Raw genomic sequence first — 23886 nt, 5'->3', positions numbered from 1 at the left:
CAGACACCTTCTGCATCATTGTCGAGGCTCTTCTCTGCGGAGTCACTCAGCCTTTCGATGTCTTCGGCAGGGCTCTCGCTCCCGCTCCAGCTGCTGGGATCAATGATGACGGCTGGTTTCTCCAAGCCTAAGCCTGGAGCCTAAGAAAGAGAAACCTGAAAACAAACAAAACAAAAGGACTTACAAGCCATAGATCTGGTTATAGAAAAGGACTGCTATGTTAGTGGCTATTTTGTTGAGGCTATATATATTATATATATATATATATATATATATATATATATATATATATATATATATATATATATATATATATATATATATATATATATATATATATATATATATATATATATATATATATATATATATATTTATTTATTTATTTATTTTTTAAGCTGCTATCTTTCAAAGTATACTGATGTTCACTTAAAAAAAAAAAAAGAATACAAAAAAATAACATAATTTTGTGGAACCTAAAACTTTGCATGGTTAACCGTGAATGGTAAGCGGAAGCATACAAAAGCAGCGGCGAAGCACATCTAGAAGCGCGAACGTTTATTGGTAAACTTAACTGTTAATGTTTTATTTAATCAGATCTGCACTGAAATACAATCTGTAATGTACAGAACTGTAATTATAACAAAATATAAATCAAAACGACAGTTGTGTGTTTCTTACAAAGTTACTGTCGCTGTATCAGGTAAATACAGAACCATGAAAGTTTTCTCTGCTGTATTACTTGCATACTAGCACCTTCTAGTGCAATCTCTAAACTTTATAAAATAATAAGACCACTTCAGTTTACAAGTTATAAATGTGCAGTACCATTACAAGACTATGAAAAAATACAGCATTTTCTTAAAGTGTTACAGTAAAAAAAAAAAAAAAAAAAAAAAAAAATTTAAAAAAACGTTTTCCCAATAATATTCAAGTGTTCCAAAGAGGTAGTTCTGGAGACTTTGGTCAGTTTCTAGTCATGCACCACAAGCTGTTGTAAAGTGGGACTAGGAGCATATGTTTCTTCTAGAATGTCAGTTCACGAGGGGGATGGGAGCAAGCTGTTGGAAAAAAAGCGCACACTGAGTGAAGGGAGCTTTTACTGAATTCCGTTTTTGTGTGCTGAATGCTGACACTGCAGATCTGCCTTGCGAACTGATGAGGGGAAAGGAAAAAAAAAAAAACACTAAATGGCTCACTTTTTTTCCTTCTCTCAACTGAATAATGAACTACACAGCTAATCACTTCCAGCAATGTGCATAATGTGGTTGTCTGACTTAATACTGCAGCTTGAAAGACAGAAACAGGTTTTTCTTTGATATCCTGAAACATTTTGCAGGAGGAATGAGGGCATAAACTGAAACATGTTCATTGAATCCTGTTTTTTTTGGTTTGTTTTTTCCTCTCTGCTCTCTTTGGATGAGTTGCAAGTAGCAATCTGTAAACTCCCAGGACAAAAACACATCTTACACTCTGAAACAATAGCTACAACTACACCAAAGAGAGAGATATCTACACAGACACTATTAATCACTTTGGCGAGCGGCAGGCACTTCCTTGTGTGCTGGAGACATAGTGGAGGACAAATCCTACAGGAGCTTCCCACACAGAAAGTTAAAAACACAGAAGATACTGAAATGAGCAGTTAAGAGAACAGAAAGGACAGAAAATGGTTTTATTTTAATTCCTGGATCACCTTTTTTTACCCTCCTCTAACTGCTAGATCCTCTGTGCGTTACTGTTCTTTATTACACATTTAATAAACACCTTGAAACCTCTGGCCTCTTTCCGACAACTGAATTGAGCAGGTGATGCAAATCCCACAGTCTGTTTAACAGTTTAACTTGTCATCTTCGATAAAAGGTTCCATTTAACTGCACAATCAAACTTGGGAGTTTTCGCTGGTCGTTCTGGGTGAATGGTTTTCTAAATTGTGCTTGAGCTTATTCTCTTGCACCAGGGTTTAAAAAAACAAAACACAAGTAAACAAAAGCTACCTGGTAACTACAGATCACTAAATGAGTTTCTCTTTCTCTTGTATTTTTTTTTTTTTTTTTTGTGTGAATTTGTTTTTCGGGCAGGGTTAGACCAAGACACCCAGATGGTTTGAAAAGTAGCAATGAAGTAAAGCAGAATAATTATTCAGCAACGCAATATAATGATACTGTAGTTGAACTGTAACTGAACAGCACAAACCTGATTTTAGTTTTAACACAATTTGACACAACTGAGGCATGCGGTTTAAAAGCCGCTATTTATTAACATTTGTTAAAGAACATCTTTAAAATCAATACTCAACAAAACTACTTAACCACTATACATGGTTGAAGTCACTCTAAGGCAATTTACTACAGAATAAATCACCTTAAACAAGTGACCAACGGCAGTACTTTATATGCATTGTTCCTTAGGAGAATCGTTCTTTAAAATCAGATCAATGCTCTTTGAACACTTGGTTATTGAGATGGTGGTTTCCTAATAAATTTCGATCGCTGCAAGAAATGAAAGCCCCTTAATCATCAAGAGTATAAGGACTCCCAGCTACTGAACACATTATGTGAGAATGTAAATGAAGCCTTTTTTTTTTGGTTTCAATTAACTTTAAACTTTTTCCTTGAGCTCAGAAATTATTTTCATATCTCTTGACAAATTTACGATTTGTCTTACACTAAATTGTGTAATTATCTAATTGCTTAATTGAATGATAGATGACTGGACAAGCAATGCACCTTTAAAAGAGCAGCAGTGATCAGTTGCTCTAAAAAGCCCTGACTTGGTTTTCTATTGGCAATCCCTAATGGAGAACTCTGAATAGGAATAACTGAAATAACTCTCTCTAAAAGCATCAATCTTTGTTGAAAAATGTTTAACTACAAGAAGACCGGAATCGAGGGAAGGGCTAAAATTCCATTCTTTACCTCTTTCAACACTACAGACCTATACTTTATGAATTTATTTATTTAATAAACAAACACACACACACATTTTTATATATATATATATATATATATATATATATATATATATATATATATATATATATATATATATATATATATATATATATATATTATATATATATATATATATATATATATATATATATATATAGAGAGAGAGAGAGAGAGAGAGAGAGAGAGAGAGAGAGAGAGAGAGAGAGAGAGAGAGAGAGAGAGAGAGAGGTCATATTTCAAGGCAAGTATTTAACTATTTGCCTTCGGCACCCTGATCAAACACATGGGGAAATGGTTAAATATGGTCTTCTCCGAGTGCAAACCCTTAAGAATAACATCGTCTCCTGTCTAAACTGAAAAGGAAGCAGAATGCAAAAGACCTACATGTTTACACAGAAAACGTGTCCTTATAAAGTAGTGTCATCTTCCTACCAATCCACAAAGGCAATAGCCGGTACTTTCAGACAATGAGCAAATCCTGTCTTTCCAAAGGTAAGTAACTTTGTTCACAAGCAGTTATGCAAATGAATATTTTACTGCATATTTGCCTAATTTGAGTCTCCTCCACAGCGGAAACCTGGACAATAGCAGGGCAATGGAGATCCGTCAGGGTAGGGGGCATTAGGCTGGTTAGATTTTCCTTTAAGTGAAATGTATTCATGACATACTGTTAGCACACCTGCCCTGGGTTAAACCAAAATGACTAATGTTCACAAACATTAGTCTGTACTCCTGTGTCCTATGGGCGGAAGCAAAAACAAGCACACAATGAATTTGGAATATGGGAGTTACTTTTCATGATTCACATAACGGGCGAGCGATGGATAACCCTACTGACAGGCAGCACTGCTATCTGTACTGTACTTGGCAACAGCAGCTGCCAGAACTGCCATCTAAATACATTGACTATTCCACTCCATTCCAACTTACAGTTTTCAAGAAATCTCTTTCCCCTTTCACTGCCAGTGGTCTCATGCATACACAAATAAAATGGCAAGATCTTACATCACAGCATGGCTGACAGGCGCCAAGTATTTGAAGTCATCTGCAGTTCTAATGGCCATTTGCAGGTTTGCTTTATCACCCCCGTGTGAGCGCCTGCCCTTCATAACACAGCAACAGGAACAGGAGGGCTGGGCTTCCTGTCAGAAGGTAGGGCAAGCTGTGCTTCTGAAGCACTTTCAAGCAGAACAGGCTTCGGCAAATGAATAAAGGATTCTGGTTCACAATCTTGATTTGCGAAAACATTTTAAAAAGTCCACAGGGAAGGAGTCCCACGGTAAATACTGTCTTGCCCTTCTTTGTTACAAATACAAAGATAGAAGCTCTTACACTACATTAGCTGGCAACACACCTGCACTGGCTGCTCAGCTAAAAAGAATTGTGCCCTGGTGCAAACATATAAAAGAGGTGTAGTTGGAAGTCACTCCATCTTGTTTCATTAACAAAATTAAAATGTGCACAAACTTGGCAGGGTTATAAAAAATGATTCTGACACAGCTTTACGACAGTTATGTAGAACCCGAGCACGTTAAAAACATCAAAAGAACTAACTGCGCCGTCTGGTGAGATGGTCTTCTGAAATATTAATATCTGCCAGGAATTTTTATGCTATACAAAATGTTCAAAATCAATATTATTTTCTTTCATTGTTTTTCAAAAGTTACAAGTCAGTTACATTTGCTTAAAATATTCTGCATATTAAACACACATTCACATGCTAGGAATTTAAGTCATAAGGTTTGTAACAGTTTGTAAAAGGTTACGTAAACACAATTGCTATTAAATCACTGTTTTTTGATCAAAAGCAAATGTTTCTGAGCATATAAACCATTAGTAAGTATGGCAATGAAAAGCACTGAATAAGAAGTATCAAATATTAGCATAACCTTTATACTGTGAAGAATTCATTAGGGTTTAATACAAGAACTTTGTCCACAGCTATTACACACATAAAAGTAAAACAAAACTTGACAAACATTTGAGATAGATAGATCGACAGACAGAGAGGTAGAGATAGATAGAAAGAGATAGGCAGAGAGATAGAGAGAGAGACAGACAGAGATATACATGGCACAGCAAATTCCTGCCTGAAGAAAATGTTTTGGTGGCTGGCAGGGATAGGGTTAATGTCTGTCCCACACAGGTGTAATTATGTTTGTTTTTTTTTTATTTTATTACCTGTTTAATTGTTTTATGATTTAATTTGTGTCACATGCCTGTAATTAGCAGGCAGGTATATAACAACAGGGCAGAAATGTTTGTTCTGGGCAGTCTCCAGTCTGTGTGAAGAGACACTCAATGAGAACCCCCCTGTGTGGTTTAGGTGAAGGTAGCAGCTCAACCTTTTTGTTTGTGAAAACCGCGTGTTCTGCAACTGATAAACGGCTTAGCTGTCTTTTTATAGTTTAGGACGATCCACTCCCAGATCCAAAGACTCTGTTCCCATTTTCAAAGCCTTTTTCTGGACTTAAAAAAAAAAACCAAAAAAAAAAAAAAAAAAACACGTGTTCTCCTCAATTCTGTATTTGAAACGAGAACAGATTGACGTGAACTTGACCGTAATCATTTATTTCAACTAACTAGCCACAAGCTCTGTAAGTAGGAATCTTGAAGTTGACTGAATTGCACTACCATAGGGAGTTTTCATTCTGCGTTGTTCCTTCAGCACCCAGGATGTTTTTACCTGAGAAACAACAAAGTACTGTGGAATGTAGTGATGGCTGTGTTACACGCAATATTAGTCTCTTGTCGCTGCACACATTAGTCATTGCGGTAGATATCCTGCTATGGCAGTAGCGATTTTGAAAGCTCAATAAAAAACGGTTGCTTGCTCTCTATATATTCGCTTTAGATATGTTGATTACATATCTTTGACAAAAGATCAGATCAGCTAAGGAGGAAGTTAAGATGGACCCAATGTTAAGTACACAACAAGATGAGTAACTTATCAAAAAGGGGGTGGGGTGTATTCTTTAGCATCTGATACAAAAAATCTGTGTTCTGTATTTTAGCCACAGTTAAGCAATACTATCTGTTAACCCGTAAAGGGCACACCAACCTACCGATAATTGCTCTACTTGTGTACAACTGTTTATACAAATGGTGCAAAACCAGTGTCAGAAAACAGTTCAAGCAGCAGGATTCACTTCCTGGTTCACCAAACAAACACCTGAAATATTTCCATCGCATTAAGCAATCAGCACCAGGAGTTTTGTCTGAAACAGAAACTGACCTTTCCATTCTTTAATAGGATTAAGGAACAAGTGTTCTTGGTATTCGGTCTAAATCATGCAACTTCCAGTATTTTGCATTTGTATAATTTAGTGGACATGTTGCCGTGTCACAAAAATACTTAAACGCTACATGTATTGGTTATGATCATAGCTAAAGCCTAAAACATGTGACAAGGAACAGGGTGTACAGCGTCTGTTAAACATGCTTTAGCTGGGAGCTAAGGTGGAGAGGAGATCCCCAGTACTCTATATACCTGAGGTTGTGAAAAAATGTTTTCTGGGAATGCATCTAATCTCCACCATGAAAGAGTCTTTCAAGCTAAACTGGAAAAACCTGACTTACTGTGCTTTGCCAAAAGCATACATTGGCTTGCAGTACACCTCTCCATTTTCAAACTGTTTACTCTGCTACTATGAGTCATTTGGCGAGATGGTTTCATGAATTTATTTGACATAAAAATGTGAAACATGTACGTATTCATCAAAACAAGTATTCGAAGTGTTTAATAAAAAATAAAAAATTGCATTTATTTGATCATTTAAGATAAGATTAATTAAATAAACTTGCTGTTCATGCTGAGAAAGTAACAATATATCTGAGCAATAACAGTGCTCAGTGCATGTTATAAATCAGTATTTACGACAGTCAGTTTTTGTATCACAGCAGCAAAGCTAAAAGGATGGAATTCTTTCCTAAATCAATTTCTTTTTAGAGCTTTATTGCTTGTTCTGGTGAGGTTACATGCTTTATAATGGCGTTTGTAATGGGAAGACAACAGGTTATACAAGAAATACATCTCGTGATATCAAAGGGCATAGCAAACGATCACCTGGGAGCCGGAGTCATTTAATGTTTAAGCTAGATTTACTTTTTCTAGTCATAAACGGGTTATTTTATTGATATGGTATCACTTGTATTCAATGCTCACTATTTTAATAAATATCTCATCATTTTTTAGCTTCAGGATTCTTGTTAACAAGGATAATTATTTTATCAAAACCAGTCTAGAAAGCAATAAAACAGGACACGCTGGAAAGTCTTAAATGGTCTGTTTGTTTCAATCACTGAACTGTTTATTTCCCCCATTACCATGCCAAACTCTTAATTTTTTGGACAGTTTTGGACGTTCCTACATACAGTGCATTCTGTGCTGTGGTGCCTTCACTCTCATGACATACCCTAGTTACGTAGGGCACAGTCACAGGAACAAAGACACACTGGAGTTAGAATGAATGTGCTGCTGTTAGTCTCTTATGAAGACTATCTGCCTAAATCTGCTTGAACCCAGGACGCCGTCTTTTGCAAAATCCCAGTTTTAATATGAAAGAAATTTAGTCCGGTACGCAAACGTTTTTACTATCTGCATTCTTCGCTGCAATGTTAGTTTGTGTTAAATTTGTACGCGTTTAAAGTTATGCCTAAATATTTGTATTACCACAGGCCTGTTGCGATTACTGATCGTTCGAAATAATTAATCTCATAAAATGTGGTCGTACCGAGTCATGACTGCTTAAGTAAAAACTCGAAATTATGTTGCATTTACTTCAATAGACTGTCTGCACGCAGTAAAAGGTTTTTTTTTTTTTTTTTTTAAATCTGCTCATTTTTTCTGATACCATAATGTAAGATCAGTGATGCTGCACAGACAGCATCTGTGGGTGGATTCAGTGTCAGAGCAAGGCACCAGAAAAGCTAGTTCACTATTTTTTTTTTTTTATTGGTTTTTACAACTAATTCATTTGAGTTGTCTGCCTCACACCTCAGGGGAAGTTAAGATAACCAGATCACCCTCTGTAAAGAGCGGACCCCCTAGTAGGGCAAATCCTACAGCAGGCACTGTGGCTTAGCCTTGTTACCCCCTAGGTGACAACAACCTTCAAAAAGGAGGAGGTAGAAAAAATAAGGGTTTTCACCAAATGGCTGTAGAAACAGGTTTGCTGGTAGATCGTGTTACAGATAACCAACATTTGGAGAGACAAGTGGTTTTTGGGTGTGGTTAGAATCCCTTACCTGAGTGTCTGCCTGTGTTTACAGCACAAAGAAGAGATCGCACAGAGATGCAGGAGTTATTTTCTGATGTTAGGGAGGTGGAAATATAGATCTAAGTAAGAAATCAGTCCAGAAGAAACAATCTAAACTTTCGATCACATATTATGATTTAGAAAATGACAAGGGTGTGCCAAGACTTAAGTGTAAAGATCTGAAAAGTCACAAGAAAAGTCATCAATGCACAATAAATATATGCTGTCCGGTGTTTCAGGCTCTTTAAAACTATTGCCTATTTTCTGGTGGACTAGAAGACGAGAGCGTTTGCTGTTGTTGCATACCTTTAAATACATATGCTTTCTATTACAACCCTGAGACAGCAATATGAAACTGCACCGATGTTGCTTTGTGAGCTAAAACAGCTGTAAACTTTTAAATGTCAATAATAATAATAAATATTTTACAGTTATTAAATGTTGCTATTTTGTAAGCCTAGGCAATTACTGTGAAGCTGTCACACACATACACATTATATATATATATATACACATATATATATATATATATATACACACACACATACATACATACATATACACACACACACACACACATATATATATATATAGATAGACAGAGATAGATAGATAGATACACACACACACACACACACACACACACACACACACACACAAGTTCATTGTTTTTACTCAAACTGTTGAAAAATAAATAGTTACATTTAGGGGGTGTGTTGAAACTTTTTCCGAGAAATTACAGTACCTTTAAGGAACTGTTAGGTATTAATTAAATAGAAAATGCGTTAATTACTCAACACAAAACAATGTGGGCTCTCGGTTTCACAATTGAGTTTCAATCAATAACAAATCTGACAATGTTATTAAAACATAGAACCTGTCATGATCAAACTAATTAATATTTTGTAAGCAATTAATTTATTACCTTTCTTTCAGCCTTTTGATAAACTATACTAACTCTAATATATATATATATATATATATATATATATATATATATATATATATATATATATATATATATATATATATATATATATATATATATATATATATATTTTTTTTTATTTCCTTTTCCTTAGTTTTGTTAGAAATGTGTCACCACTGCAGTGGATTGTGGGATTGTAGCCCTGGGCAAGGTGTTATCTGTGATTCAATTTGACAAAGGCAAATCCCAGTTTCCACAGTGGTGGTGGTGTGGGTCAGGTTGAATGAAAGGACACGTTTACGTTATGAATCAGTTGCATTTGCTAGTTTTTCAACATTTTCATTGTCAGTTTATGGCCTCGTACGGCATTAAAAATGTCAGCACCCGGCAGAAAGGAAAACTTGCTTCCAATCTGCTTTTAAAAAACTCTCAATGCAGAAGGTAATTGTCATGGTCTGGCACGCCACTATAAAGAAGCAAGGGCAGCTTTTTTTAATAAAATGGGCGAGCTTTAATTAATATCTGCTGGCAAATACTTCTTAAAGGTAATTTCTTTGAAAACATGAGTACTGGCACAACCCTACTTAACTATGTGCATTTCTATCCAACTATAACGTACACTACTTACAAAGGTCATTATAAACATGTGTTTCCTGCTATTGTTGCATACTTTTTACATCTTATTAATTATAAGACCACACTGTCATCCGCGACATTGTTATATAATAATCCTAAATTATTAAATAATAATCCACAGCCTCTTCTGTGAAAGCCAAGAATGACACCTGTACAGCAGTCAATGCGGTCACACAGATAATTACAAACTCCTGCCCTTAACACTGAGCGCCCGGGAAATGTTCTTATTAACAAGATGAAAAGTGCATTTCTAGACAGGAGTGGGGTAACTGTGATACCCCATTAAAAGGCTGACACTTACCAATCCATTACATCAAACTGGGCTCCATTGTGCAGAGTAAGAATCTGTTCCTTATATAAACAGAACATGTTTCAGGGTAGGAGTAATGAGAAAGCAGATGGCAAGACTAAAATGCAATTTTCTGTTTGGAGTCCTTTGCACTGTTCTCTTCCTATGTGGCACAACGATTTTGTGAACACATCTAATTTGTGATGACCCAAACAGCAGAGGTCTGGCTGCCAAGTACAGTTTTATAATTCGGCGATCATCATAAAACACATTGTCCTACATATGCTTTAAGAAAGTGTGGCATAATCTGTGTATAACTGTTTAAGAAATAGATGCCCACTTATGTGTGATGCCCACTGATGCAGAACGGTGCACACAGTTACAAAGAACACTTCTGAAATCCCATTTGTGGAATATTATGCCTATTGATCAAATTATTATCTGGACCAAGTACAGCGTACACAGGGGAACAATAGTAAGAATATAAAGCAAAACTGTATAGCAGTTTAAATGTGTTTTGCTGTAGTCGTGCAGTGTTTATTCGATTTCTCAAAATAAGACAAAATACAGTATTGCATTGCAAAAAAATAAAAATACGCCAAGAAACAAAAGAATAAAATCTCAGAAAGGATCCATTCTATATGCAAAATAGCCTTTACTCCTTCAAAAAAAGCACAATTCAGTGCAACAGGCCAGGGCAAGTTTTCAGAGCTATCAGTTGGGTCAAATGACCAGAATAGCACTAAAGACAAGAGACATGGAGAGTCAAATTTCTTAAGCATTTGCTTTAGTGCACCTGCCTTTATTATTATTTATATTGAGAGCTACACTCAAATCTGATGCAGCACAATTTAAAATCAAACCCATGATGACATCACCTGCAGGCTAGTATACATTCAGCATGTTATTGAGTTGCTATCTTGAATTCTATGAATACCTACAAAAACGAGGATCAGACAACAGCTACTTATTCTGTACAAGTGTCCAAAAAAGGAACGTGTACACATTTCCAGACTGAACTGGACATAGTGTTTCTTATTGGTAATAACATATCATCCATTTCATGCTACAGTACTTTAAACCCACAGGACTGTTCACAGCAGATCACTGTCTAAAAGATGAAAACTTCAAACCGTAAACCTCAAATCAAGCGCCAAAGTGATAGACCGTCTGATCAATTTTCTGTTAGTTGAGAAGAGCATTGATTTACATGGGCTGTCAAACACTATTTATGTACTTGGATCTCATTACAGACCTGGAATGAAAAAGAACAGAAATACCTAGTCTGCATTATAACCTATCTCATACCCTATCTCATTCCTCACTTTAGTTCTTTTAAATAAATCTGTCAGATTTACTTAATGGCTTATCAATAACATTACATCTGTACTGAAGAGACCTTAAGAATCCATTACATCAACTATAAGAAACATTATTGTATTTAGCTTTTGGCACAACCACAGTACACTGCTGCACCATTCACATTGCAACAATTGTATTACAATTCATAAGCTTGTCCTTCATAATCTCTAAAATAAACAAAGAAAAAAGTCCAATATGATTTTTTTTGCTTTTCTGGACACCTTTAAAAATTGGATGCACGCATTTTCTTTTCAAAATACTACAGTACATACAACCAAGGCTTCTTGAGAAATTGCGGAATGCTGTGCACAGAATGCAGCCACCAGGCTTTGACTCACAGGTTCAGTCTACTGTATGTGAGAAATGTCACAGTAAATGGCACTTCAAACTCCAAGCTCGACTGAAGACATTTTTTTCTTTATTAGCAGCTTTAAAGAATCTATGCTGAGTAGCCATTTAAGAATGAAAAACAAAGAGACGGTTTGTTCCACTTGCGCCAATGTCAGCTTTTACCACCACTGTGTTAACTGCACAAGGAGAATTCAATTTCTGGAAACTATTCACATCGGTGGCCATTATCCTGTTTGATATTGTGCAGTTTCATCAGACATGGCATAGCTTAAAGGGGACTCAGCTCTTCTACTGCAACAGTCTTCTTATCCATCTGCAACTTTTAGTAACATTCAATATAATACGTGAAATCAGGACATCAAAAACTCCCTTTTTACAGTGTGTGTATCACAGTGTACAACTTCACTGCTTGTATGATTAACCAACCTTATACTCAAGTAAAACACAGTGCAGGGCAAAGTAGCTGCATACTGTAATTGCAAAAACAACTTTTCCTCGAGACACTGTGGTTCTAAATCCCAACGAGGCATGTCAGTCCTCCTTCATTCCATTTCAGTGTTTGAGCAGAGGAAGCTGCAATTATGTGTCATTTCAAGACGTTTGGGTTTAGGATTGCTTTTCCTGTTAAAATGCATTAAAGTCTTTATAATCATATAGAAGTCTCAGAAACCATCAATATCCAACAGTTACCCATTTGTTACTGGTACTGAAACACTTTCAGCAAAATAACACTTCAACCAAGTTTAAGCTGCCTCTGTACCCTATACTTTACCATGGATTAGTACAGTCAACACACAGCACCGTATTAGCAACTGATCGGTCTGAACTGAATTAGCGTTATTTTCTTGTGTGTTTTTTACAGTCTCAATCAAAAGCGCAAAGGAACCACTCATTTTAATGAGAGCCATAAAACAGCATTTCCAGAAAGGCAGTGGTAAAAAAAAACCTCTTAAAAACATTAGCAAGTGTACGTTCCAAGAAGCAACGTGTCCTTAAAAGCTGCGACTAACTATATCCATCGTCATTATCATTAAATAAAGCAGCTAGTTTTAAAATGACCTTAAAATGGTATTCAAAGTATGAGGCCCTCAGCAAGTGCTTTTGGGGGGCGGGGGGGGAGAGATCTGAATTTCTTTGTAGTTTCCTCTTGATCATTAGGTCAACTTCTCTAGCAATCTTTAGATTTTGGTCTACCTAATACAGTAGCATTCTTTTCCTGCAGTACAGTACAACATGTACAGAGTCCAAAGACTTCAAGATATGATTGAATAAAGCCTGTCTACCAGGATGGCGCTTCAGCAAATTCAGTGTGCATGCTATAAAATATAGTTTTCTGACATTGTTATACTCAGAGTGTATAGTTATAAAAACAGAATTCCACGAACTCTAGTTTTACATCAATATGCACAAGGAGAGTTGTTTTGTCTAGTGTTAAATCTGTATAGGTCTTGATGCAGTCTGTGTGGACTCTACTATGCATACTAATGGACAATAATGTGCAAATAATCCCAAACTTTCATAAAGTTAAAGCAACTAAGAGAACACTGTATCTAGCCATTGTGGAAAGTCTGAAAAGAGCGCTTTTGACATAACAATACTACAGCTGTTAATTGCCTCGCAGTGCTTTACTACAGTAAAAAAGATTGGAACACAATGCTAGCAAGCCAGATCGACTGGCATTTGAATAAAGACCACAAATTATAAACAGTTTCAGTAAATGAAGTGATGCAGTGCCTTTATTCCACAGACATACATCTTCCTATTGCTTGCAAAAGCAGCACATGCTAACCACTAATACTGCCATAGCAAGCACTAGGAAAGGAAGCTATTGAAGCTTGGATTTCCTGCTTTTGGCCGTGGCCAAGAACTCTGAGGTTTACAGCAGTTTCAGGAACTGACTCATCTAATGATTCATGGATTAGATATTGGTTTTCATACGTCTCTGGTCAGGGGACTATTGAACTTAAACCATTTGTAAGATTACAATTACTTACAAAAGCAACCAGAATTTGTTTTTGACTGAAGAGGACTGATTGATGGATTATTTGCTTTTGCAATTTTTTGGAAGAGAAAAAGCTTGGCACGTGGTTTAAATTATCTCATTACTGCAAACTCCTGAACTCATGGTTTACAGTTTACTGTATTAGACCTGTCGTAACAATGAATAACAAAGCTTAGGCGATGGTTCTTCTTGGAAACAGGCTTCTAACAGATGGCTATAAAATTATTTAAATATACACCATTGTGTATTACACTATGTAACACAATTTTTGTTCCTGGGTAGTAAGTGTTATTTCCTAATTGCTTATGCCTCAAAAGTATAGAAAATGGCTATTATTCCCCACAAACTTTGCTTTTGTGACCAGGACAGTGATATTTTGAAATTTACCTATTTCCAATGAGAAATCGGTCTTTTCGTTCACATAAAGTCAGAAAAAAACAACATATGAATCCAAATTAACATGTATTTATACTAAAGTAATACAAAAATGACTACAAAAGATTTAGAAGCGAGTAGTTTTTCGGGATTTACGATTATACTGTAAATCACTTTCACTTATCAGCCCCCAAATGTAGTCTCCCATCATGTTCTCGTTATACTGTCCTTGGTAGCGGCGTTCAAAGTCCAGTATATCCTGGCGGAAGCGCTCGCCTTGCTCCTCCGAGTATGCTCCCATGTTCTCCTTGAATTTATCAAGATGAGCATCAAGGATATGGACTTTGAGGGACATCCTACACCCCACTGTGCCGTAGTTCTTCACTAGTCTCAACCAGCTACACATAGTTTTCGGCCTTGTGATTGCCCAGGAAGCCCCGAACCACTGCGACAAAGCTGTTCCAAGCCACTTTCTCCTTACTAGTGAGCTTCTTGGGGAATTCACTGCACTCCAGGATCTTCTTTATCTGTGGTCCGACGAAGACAACGGCTTTGACCTTTGCCTCAGACAGCTTAGGGAAGAAGTCTTGAAGGTACTTGAAGGCTGCCGACTCCTTATCTAGAGCTCTGACAAATTGTTTCATAAGACCCAATTTGATGTGCAGTGGTGGCATCAGCAACTTCCGGGGGTCCACCAGTGGCTCCCACTTGACGTTGTTCCTCCCCACAGAGAACTCGGTCCGCTGTGGCCAGTCCTGCCTGTGGTAGTGCGCCTTGGTGTCCCTGCTGTCCCAAAGGCAAAGATAGCAGGGAAACTTGGTAAAACTGCCTTGGAGACCCATCAGGAATGCCACTATTGCAGCCTCTTGATGCCATCTCAGAAAAATGCAGATATGTATCCACTTAGGCAGCTGGAACTAAACTGAACTGGTAGGCTTAAGGCCCCTGTATTTATACTACTGTTTATATTACTGGAAAGTTCTAAAAGTTACTCCAAGTTTACTCAGCACTGAATCTATCTGGAATGTTCTGGAAAATAGGTAAATTTCAAAATGTCACTGTCCTGGTCACAAAAGCAAAGTTTGTGGGGAATAATAGCCATTTTCTATACTTTTGAGGCATAAGCAATTCGGAAATAACATTTACTACCCAGGAACCAAAAAAAAAAAAAAAATAATTGTTACACTGTGTTATTTAAGGATTTTTGGAAAACTGACATCATTGCAATTTTATTGAAAGATGACCAATAGATGGCAGAGTTCACAGACCACTTATCCAGCCCTCAGATCTATCCCAACTATAGGCCCCATGCGATTAGTGAGTTAGTCAGACTACAGGGTCCAATTTCTCTAAGATCGGTCTACTACTTAAAAGCAGATGAAAATAATATTTATGGCCGATAGTGGATGCGTTCTGTTACAGAAATTTGTCAACACAGTTTTCTCTTTCACTTCTCGGAGGCTCTATCTACTTCAGATAATGTTCTGTAGTCCAAAATGAGTTCTAAGCCGGGTCTGCTAAACCAGACACATATTTAAATGTGTCTTGCTCTAAGATCAGTGTGCTTTTAAATATAGAAACAGCTGGTTGGTATGCCTACTGAACCACGTCTAGCAACCATTTTAAAAACACACACAATTAATGCAGCTTTAATATTTACGTTTTAAAACAAGTACTTGAGTCAGAAAATCACTGAAGGCCAAAGTACACTCAGGGGCTGGCAGTCATTTTATGGCTATGGTCCTAAAACAGATTTACTTAGATGACACCAGTGTCTCCAATTGAGCTTTTCTTAGTATTCAATGCAGCAGACCATAACAAACATTCCCTTTGTGACCGAGTTTACCTCAGGGCTTTGAGGCCTAGCTGTAGGTCTTGAACCCAGCTGAAAGTGCTTAGAAATGTTGATAACATACAATGCTACAGCATACTGTACTTATCCAAACAGCATTTCAAGCAAACAAAAAAGCAATCTCCTATTATTTGCACAGTTAAGGCATACCCACAGGATCAAAGTAGGCACATTGCAGACTGGCACAATAGTGTATCATGCAAAGAGAGAAACTGAAGTACGCCAAAATACATTCTGAGGCACGGCAAACAGAAAGGGTAGAGATAACTTGAGATTGACTTGACATTTTAACACAGTGTTACAGATAAATAAATTCAAAAATTCGGGTGAATTGAGATTTGTCCAGAAACTCTCAGACAATTTCATACACAGCTTGCTGTAGCTGCGATAGATGTGCTACTTGTTAAACATCATGCGATGTACCTTGTTATTAAATAATTTTGAAAGTTGAACGAAATTGTGTCAGAAAACCAATTCCGATAGCAGAATATCACATACAGTCCAACTGGAAACATACACAACACCCTTTAAAGAGTTCATGTATGCTTGATCCCCAAAAGTGAACTTTCAAGTACATGATTATTTTGTTGGCTGCTCTCAAGCTAATATTTTACTTGGCTTGTCGAAGTGCTTGTGTCATTTATATTTTGGGAATAATTTCATTGGACAGGCTTTCCTAACTGTTCAATTACTAACGGATATGTCTTTAATTAGAAGAGAAACCCCTTCTTCAAATAACATGGTTCAAGTATGCATGTTTGAAAAGATAAGCGCTGTCATAAGTGAGGTCTGAGCAGGACTTGTGATTATTCTTCTTGGACTAAACTGAAACATAATTTCACTGCTCTGCGTTTGCAGTTCCATCTGGCAGAACAGAAACACCGAAAACGCTAATAAAATGCAGATTAGTACAGGGTGCTGGGGCTTTTAAAACATTCAGCAAGCAGTTAAGCTTTCCATCCATTTTTTTAATGAACTTTTATAGTAAAAAAAAAAAAAAAAAAACAGCTTAAGTAGAAATTAGTAAACTAGGAAAATGGACTGGTTTAAATGCTAAATAGGAAAACGGAATTCAGCATTTGTAATTACGGTACACGATACATTGGCAATGCTCTTCCAAGTTTTAAAAATTGTTAAAATGTTTATTTACTACGTGTGCAAAGTATAAATGTCAACACTTAACCAAAGAGGGGGGGGGGGGGGGGGGGGGGGGGGGGGGGGGGGGGGGGGGGGGGGGGGGGGGGGGGGGGGGGGGGGGGGGGGAGGTTTTAGCGTTTGCTTCTAATAATTTATTTCCACACACACACACACCCCCCCCAAAAAAAAATAAAAAATAATTAAAGCAGTTGGTGACTCAAATATGAAGCATATTAAAATGCTATTGATAAGCTAAATTAACAGATAGCTTATCTGAAGCACACACTGGCCATATGGTGCCACGACCACTACCGCCTGTTGCTGGCATAACAATAGGCTGATCCCGACATAGACTGGAAAGCACCGTTTCACAAGTGATTGTTAGCATGCATTTTCAGAGCGCAGAGGGCAAGAGCAAGCGAGCGTGTATATTTGCATTTTCTTTTCCTTCTACAGGTGCATAGAAGACTAAACCAGATGTCAACTTCAGAATCGGGCTGCTTGGCTTCTGCGATTCAGCACCATTTTGCATACTGCCACAGCTATGGCAAAGACAAATAGGTTTTTTTAGGGGGGGGTTTTTGCCTTACAAGCAACCTAGTCAACAGTGCAACCTGTTTAAAACACCTGGCTTCTTTTCACTTCATCTGGAAGGCCCTGCATTCTGCTCTATGTGCCAGTCAGTTTGTGCTTTCATTACATCAGGCAACATGATGTTAAACACATTCATTCAAACTTATTTTTCTATTCAGAGCAAAGCTTTTGAGATCACTCAAGACTTTCTCTGTCTAAAACGCATCAGGCCGCTTTTTATTAATCAATTAAAGCCTTACAAAGCACCTTAAACAATACACAGAAAATGTTTGTAATTTACCAGACCACAGAAGAACAAAATGAAGAGGATTTTAACAAACAAAAGAGCCTTCTTTTGATAATAAGATCTTGAAACAACTGATATTTTCATGCAAGACAAGTAAATGTTACTGGTTTACTTGCATAATGTTCTTCATTTCCCAGCATGCCTTTCTGTTACACGAGCTCAGGCATAATAACTATTGACTAAAGTTTAACGTTAACAGAGAAAGCACACAATTATTTTGTTATGGGTGTTTGGAACAGTGTTTTATATTCAACAAGTTTAATACATAAAAATCCACTTTTAAATCAAAAATCCTTATGGTACGCAAAGCTTCTGCTTGATTTGACGTTACCCAAAATCTCTTTTTAAAAAAAAAAAAAAAAAAAAAACACACAAGTCAGAAGGGAAACTGGCAGCCCAGCACTGCAGCACAAAAGTTTTCTCAAAAGCATTTTGAGACGGAGGTCACATTGACCCTACTCTAGAGATCTCACTAATGCCAAAAAACTGTTTTTGCTTTCTTGTTTAAAATAATAATCCTAGCGGTCTTTTCATGTCTGTACAAATATAGTTCTCAAAGGAATGACCATTTCTGTGCTCAAATCTCAAGGGTCAGTCTATTCTTTCGATTGATTTTTTTTACTTTCAACAGTGGTTAACCTTGATCTACAGATCCACTCCCATCGCAGATACTACAATATTTACTTTCTACATTTTTCATAAGTAAACTCAATTATAGTTCAGTTTTCATGTATCATTACTCTATCTTGAGACGAAAAAGAAATCATGTTGAAGATTGCTCTTGAACTCTTTCCAAACTCAAAACCTCCACTGAATTATAATAATTAAAACCTGAAAATATAAAGACAGCTCTGTTGGAGCATTTAGAAAAAGAGTCTTGCCAAAACATACAGGTTCTGTGTGTTCTCACATAAATAGCATTTCCCATCATTAGCAATCTACAAAAAAAAAACAGCAGCAGTTAATCTATTATTTTGGGTATCCATGAATATGTACAAACTCTATGCATATTTACAAAACATGCCCATTATTAACAATGAACTGGAAACAGTATTTTACTATCACTAGGTTTTTGTTTTATTATTGTATGCAAATGCACTTATTCCACCACTTAGCAAAGACACAAGACAACTTGCAGGTATGCTGTTTTCACTGCATCAAAAATAAATAAATAATAAAAATAATAATAATTTGCAAAGCATTCTCCAAATCCAATTTCAAAAGTCATGCACCACAAGATCTTCCTTCCAATTTTCTGTTCATTTGAAATTCTTTTTGAGAAATAACCTAATTTTGTTAAATAATGTCTCCAACATTAAAACATTATTACTAGACAAGCCAATGTCTAATGTAAAAAGGAAATTTAAAAAGACATTACACAGATATAGATAGATAGATAGATAGATAGATAGATAGATATCTCAATACCAGGTTGATTTTTTTTTTTCTAGTTAACTTGATGACTTAATTAAAGTATTTTTTATAACGTATCACGAGCAATGGAAAATGGTATAACCAGGCTTAAGAATCTGTGGGAGACAATGCCCTATTCTTCCACTGAGAAATGTAATGCAGGCTGGGATCCAACAGGTCCAGTACTTGCATAAGCTAAAACAAAGCCACTATTGCTAGCCATGGTATTCTCACAGCAAACAGATTTACTTCTCACCATCTTGTCATGTCAAGGGTTAAGTCTGTTAGAAGTCAATCTGTTTCTGTAGTAAATGATAATGGCTCAGTTAGACACATCAACAAACAGCACATTGTATCTAGTCTCATTTTAGTTAAAGGCTACTATGAGATATAGGGCAATAAGTAATTGAAAATATAAAGTTGCTCAAAATCACACAATACCACAGGTTGTTTATAAAAATGGAACTATTTTCCATAAGCAATAACACAAGGGGGGGGTTGGTCTGATTTCAGGCTTACCACTCATATTAACTTAATATCTTGCAATATAAGGCAACATTTCCTTGAAAATTAATTACATTATACTGCCTTCTTCCCAGACAGCTCAGATATGGAGTGCACTATAGGCATGGATCTCTCTCTCTTTCTCTATGTTTGTGCTACAACTCAAATGGAATACAGCAACCATATTTTTTTAATTATATATATATATATATCACACACACAGGCTTAGTATTTACTGATACCCAGAAAATATACAACTTACTCTAAATAAAACCTTGGGCTTGCGAATAGTAACCCACCATACTATTTGTTTAAATATTGTTCAACCTTAGTAATGTGCTGAAACTTGTGTTTCAGGAATAAAGCGATCGTGTTTGATCTTTTATTTTATTTTTTATGCTTAACATTTCAAAGCTCTACTCAATGGCTTTGTAACAGTTAATTTCATTTTGTGAACAACAAAACTGAGCAACTACTGTAGGACCTAAAACCAGCTGCGCATGCTGAAAAATCATTACTGCAAACGCCTAATTCAAACTCTTTCGCGGTGTAGTCATTCCTTCCCATTCGCTAGTCTGCAACATTAATACAATAGTGATTACACAGATAACTGGACTTAAATAATCCCAACATACAACCCCCCACCACCACTGTGAATGTTTATCTTGTAACCATATACAGTGTGGCAAATAAACATCTTAAGGGCAAGCTTGAGAACACTTTCTGTAAGAGTTTTAAAAATATATACATATTAAATTAAATGGCTACAATGCATCGCTGGGGGAAAAAAAAACTAAAAAATATCAAATAAAATCTACGACTGAAATGTATTAAGAAAAAAAAAAAAAAGATGTACAACTTTAAAAACGGAGAAGAAATCACCAGGAAAGATTTCTTTTTATTTTATCTTATAAAAAATAAATCTAAGACAACTTCTGCTGCTCCAGTTGTAACTGACAGTAACACTTCTCGATCGTTAGGGTTAAATTATTCAGAAAATCACAGTAGGGTTCTTCTTGTTACTTGCTCTCTCACAAACGTTGTTGCTAATAAATTATTTGCAAAAGCCTCACTCCAAAAATGGATCATTTGGACATTTTTTTCTGGAGTAAAATAATACATAATTTAAACACACACACACGCAAAAGACCACCCACCTTTTTAAGCGTAAATACCCTCTTACATAAAACTACAAATTACCAACTTTTTTTAAAAAACACATTATACTCCAGACTACTTTCGTTGGTTCTAAAACAAATGTACAAATCAAGTTTGAAATCCTATAAACTCATTACAGGTCGATTCTTTTTTTTTTTTTAGTTTAAGTATTTACATTTTTAAAAGACTTTTCTTGTGGCATTTTGCTTCCATGTTCTGTAACAAATACACGGTAAAAATTACAGAACACAACACAAAGGCTGAAGGTATGCCAAGAATGAGACAATCAAGAGACGGATACAAATAACAAAAAGAAAAAGCACTCTTTTATATACTTACAGTGAAGAAAACAACAAAGGAAGGAGAAAAACGCGGATTATCCCGGCGGTGCAACAAGTCCTTTCGGAAACAATGTTTACGCCGAGTCCTGAAAATGTTCCACTCCAATCTGCAACTCCCAACCTCAGCGCCTCTGGAGAACAAAACGCCAACAATGTGATCCTTCATCTCGTGAAATTTCAATTTCTACACAAAACTAAAATCTCAACTAATCGGAAACTCGTATTATACACCATTTACAGCTTGCGACTGTGGGCTCTTGTAGCCCAATCGTGCGTAAGGTCGGGCTTCTTCACAAAAAATTTGAAAAATGTCAAAGATTTTCGTGCTATGTCAGAGACAACAACGCAGTGAGTCAGTGGACAAAGTGAAAGCACCCGGTTGCAACAGCGGCAAGAAACATCATAAAAGAACCGAAAACGACAACTAAACACTGGCTTTAAACTCTGCCTTCTTGCTACTAGTGATCAATCTTGACCACTGCTATTCTTTGTTGGAAAAAAAATGTATTTATTTTTTTAAAAAAAAAGCTACAACTTTATTGAAACCTGGCCAGCTGCAACCATTTTGCATACCATTAAATGCAAACTTACCTCAACCTCCACTCTGCTAGTACTGTTATTTGTGTTTAATTTCTCCCCCTTTTTCCTTGCATGTAATGTATCGTTTTGTAAACTGTGTAAAGTTATTCTTGAGTTTCTGGGGCAGCCGGGTGTGTGTACGTGAAGCGGCGGCGCACCGAGAAGGATGTGAAGAATGCTCGGAATGAGACCAGGAATGAAATGAACGCGAAGACCGAGCTTCCATGGGGCGGAGCGAGGGTGGCGTCATCCCAAACTCCGGGGCCAGCAAAAGGAGGGGCCAGAGCCAAAGAGGTGACCTCATGAGAGACGATTTCAAACTCAGCACAGAACTAAAGGAGGGAACTTTGTGACTGACGTCACAGAAGACACCCACAAAGAAAAGGTGTGTTAACGACGGCCCCTAAAGCGACCGCCAAAAAAAACCAAAGGTGTGTGTGTTGGGGGTGGTTAGGGGAAGGATTGGATTTTGGGTTAATTACAGGTACTCCACTGTACTCAATTAAACAACAACGCTCTTATAAAATAGCACAAGATAACTAATATGTTGTTTCATTATAAACTTCCATTACAATATCACATTGTGGTTTGTTGTATAGTATAAATGTCAGATCCCACTGGGTTTGTGTTATACTGCTTCATAGTTTTCAACAATGCATTGTTTTCACGTGTTAAAGGGTTAGTAAGTGCTCCATATGGTTTTAGGAACATGTTGAAAATGTATCAGTTCTAAAGCAGGTGCCTCTAGCATTCCAACAAGACATGCTTTTTTAAACATTGTTTTATTATATTGTGTGCATATATTGATAAAAAAAAAAAAAAAAAAAGCAGGGGGGGAAATAACAACCTCTGATTGAACCTCACATGATCCTGCTGGAAAAATAGCGTGTACGCACCTCTTGCATACTAATGAGCCGCTTCACACTGTATAAATCAATTATGTATCACATTACATCACAAAATTCCATGGCAAACCGTCATTTTATTTTATTGTTATAAATCCACAGCCACAAAATGAGTTCCGCCCATTTTCTTTCATATATTTGTATATGTAGATGAAACTCAAGAGAACTGGTACAGGGCCAACTTTCACAGACATGACAGTAGTGCACCTGAAAAATAAAAATAATTAAGTTCTACAGCAACTGTCTCCAGTAGACACAAAGAATACATGAGGCACAGCTAAATGAAATAGAAGAAAAATACGAAAAAACAACAAAAAAACTACAACATAGGTTATTAATGTATTTAAACACTGGCTTAAAGAAAACGAAATATGGAGATTAGTTTAAAGGAAATAAGTCCAGAAAACCGCAACAGCATTCTGGGGGAATTTTATGCCAGTGCAAGAAGTTCAACTGGCAACCAGTATAGTTTCCAATAATAGAACGCTGAGAGCTGGATTAAATCGTTTTTTTTTAACAGAAGTTTTAATATTTCTGTAGACAGCGAGTTTAAGACCAGCAATAATGTCTTCCTGTCGATAAAGACAAGGCTAGACACCACCCTTGGCTTCCTCTTGGGCCTAATCACTACCCAGGCCTATGTATATTTCATGGGAGCCCCACAGCCCTTTGTGATTTATACCTTACATATATATTATGTATATAATAGCTATATTTACACTGTGGCCCCCTGCTAAGAAAAAAAAAAAACACTTTTGTGACTATAAAAAAGAATGACACACACACCTGGCAAACTTCATTTTCTGCATAACGAAAAGAGACGACAAGGAGTATGAACCAGGAAAGGTATGTTCTGTTCTAAGTAGTGTTGACAGATATCTTGAACATACGGGCTGCTTTGAGTTTCGAGAAAATATTGAATCTCTTACTTAAATACTCTGGTATTTCTGAATAGATCAGCT

The 23886-nt window shown here is 36.6% G+C and overlaps 1 long non-coding RNA gene across 1 annotated transcript; it reads right to left on the bottom strand.

Moving 5' to 3' along the window:
* Positions 1–42: 42 nt before the first annotated feature.
* On the bottom strand, positions 43–22251 carry LOC121329578. Its single transcript, XR_005951795.1, has 3 exons — positions 22032–22251; positions 21439–21571; positions 43–155 (listed from the first exon to the last, which is right to left on the bottom strand). It is a non-coding gene; the product is annotated as an uncharacterized LOC121329578 (long non-coding RNA).
* Between the last annotated feature and the right edge of the window lie 1635 nt (positions 22252–23886).

The sequence above is a fragment of the Polyodon spathula genome, chromosome 17, assembly GCF_017654505.1.
Source record: "Polyodon spathula isolate WHYD16114869_AA chromosome 17, ASM1765450v1, whole genome shotgun sequence".
NCBI classification, from domain to species: Eukaryota; Metazoa; Chordata; class Actinopteri; order Acipenseriformes; family Polyodontidae; genus Polyodon; species Polyodon spathula.
This window is presented reverse-complemented; position numbering and strand designations above follow the sequence as displayed.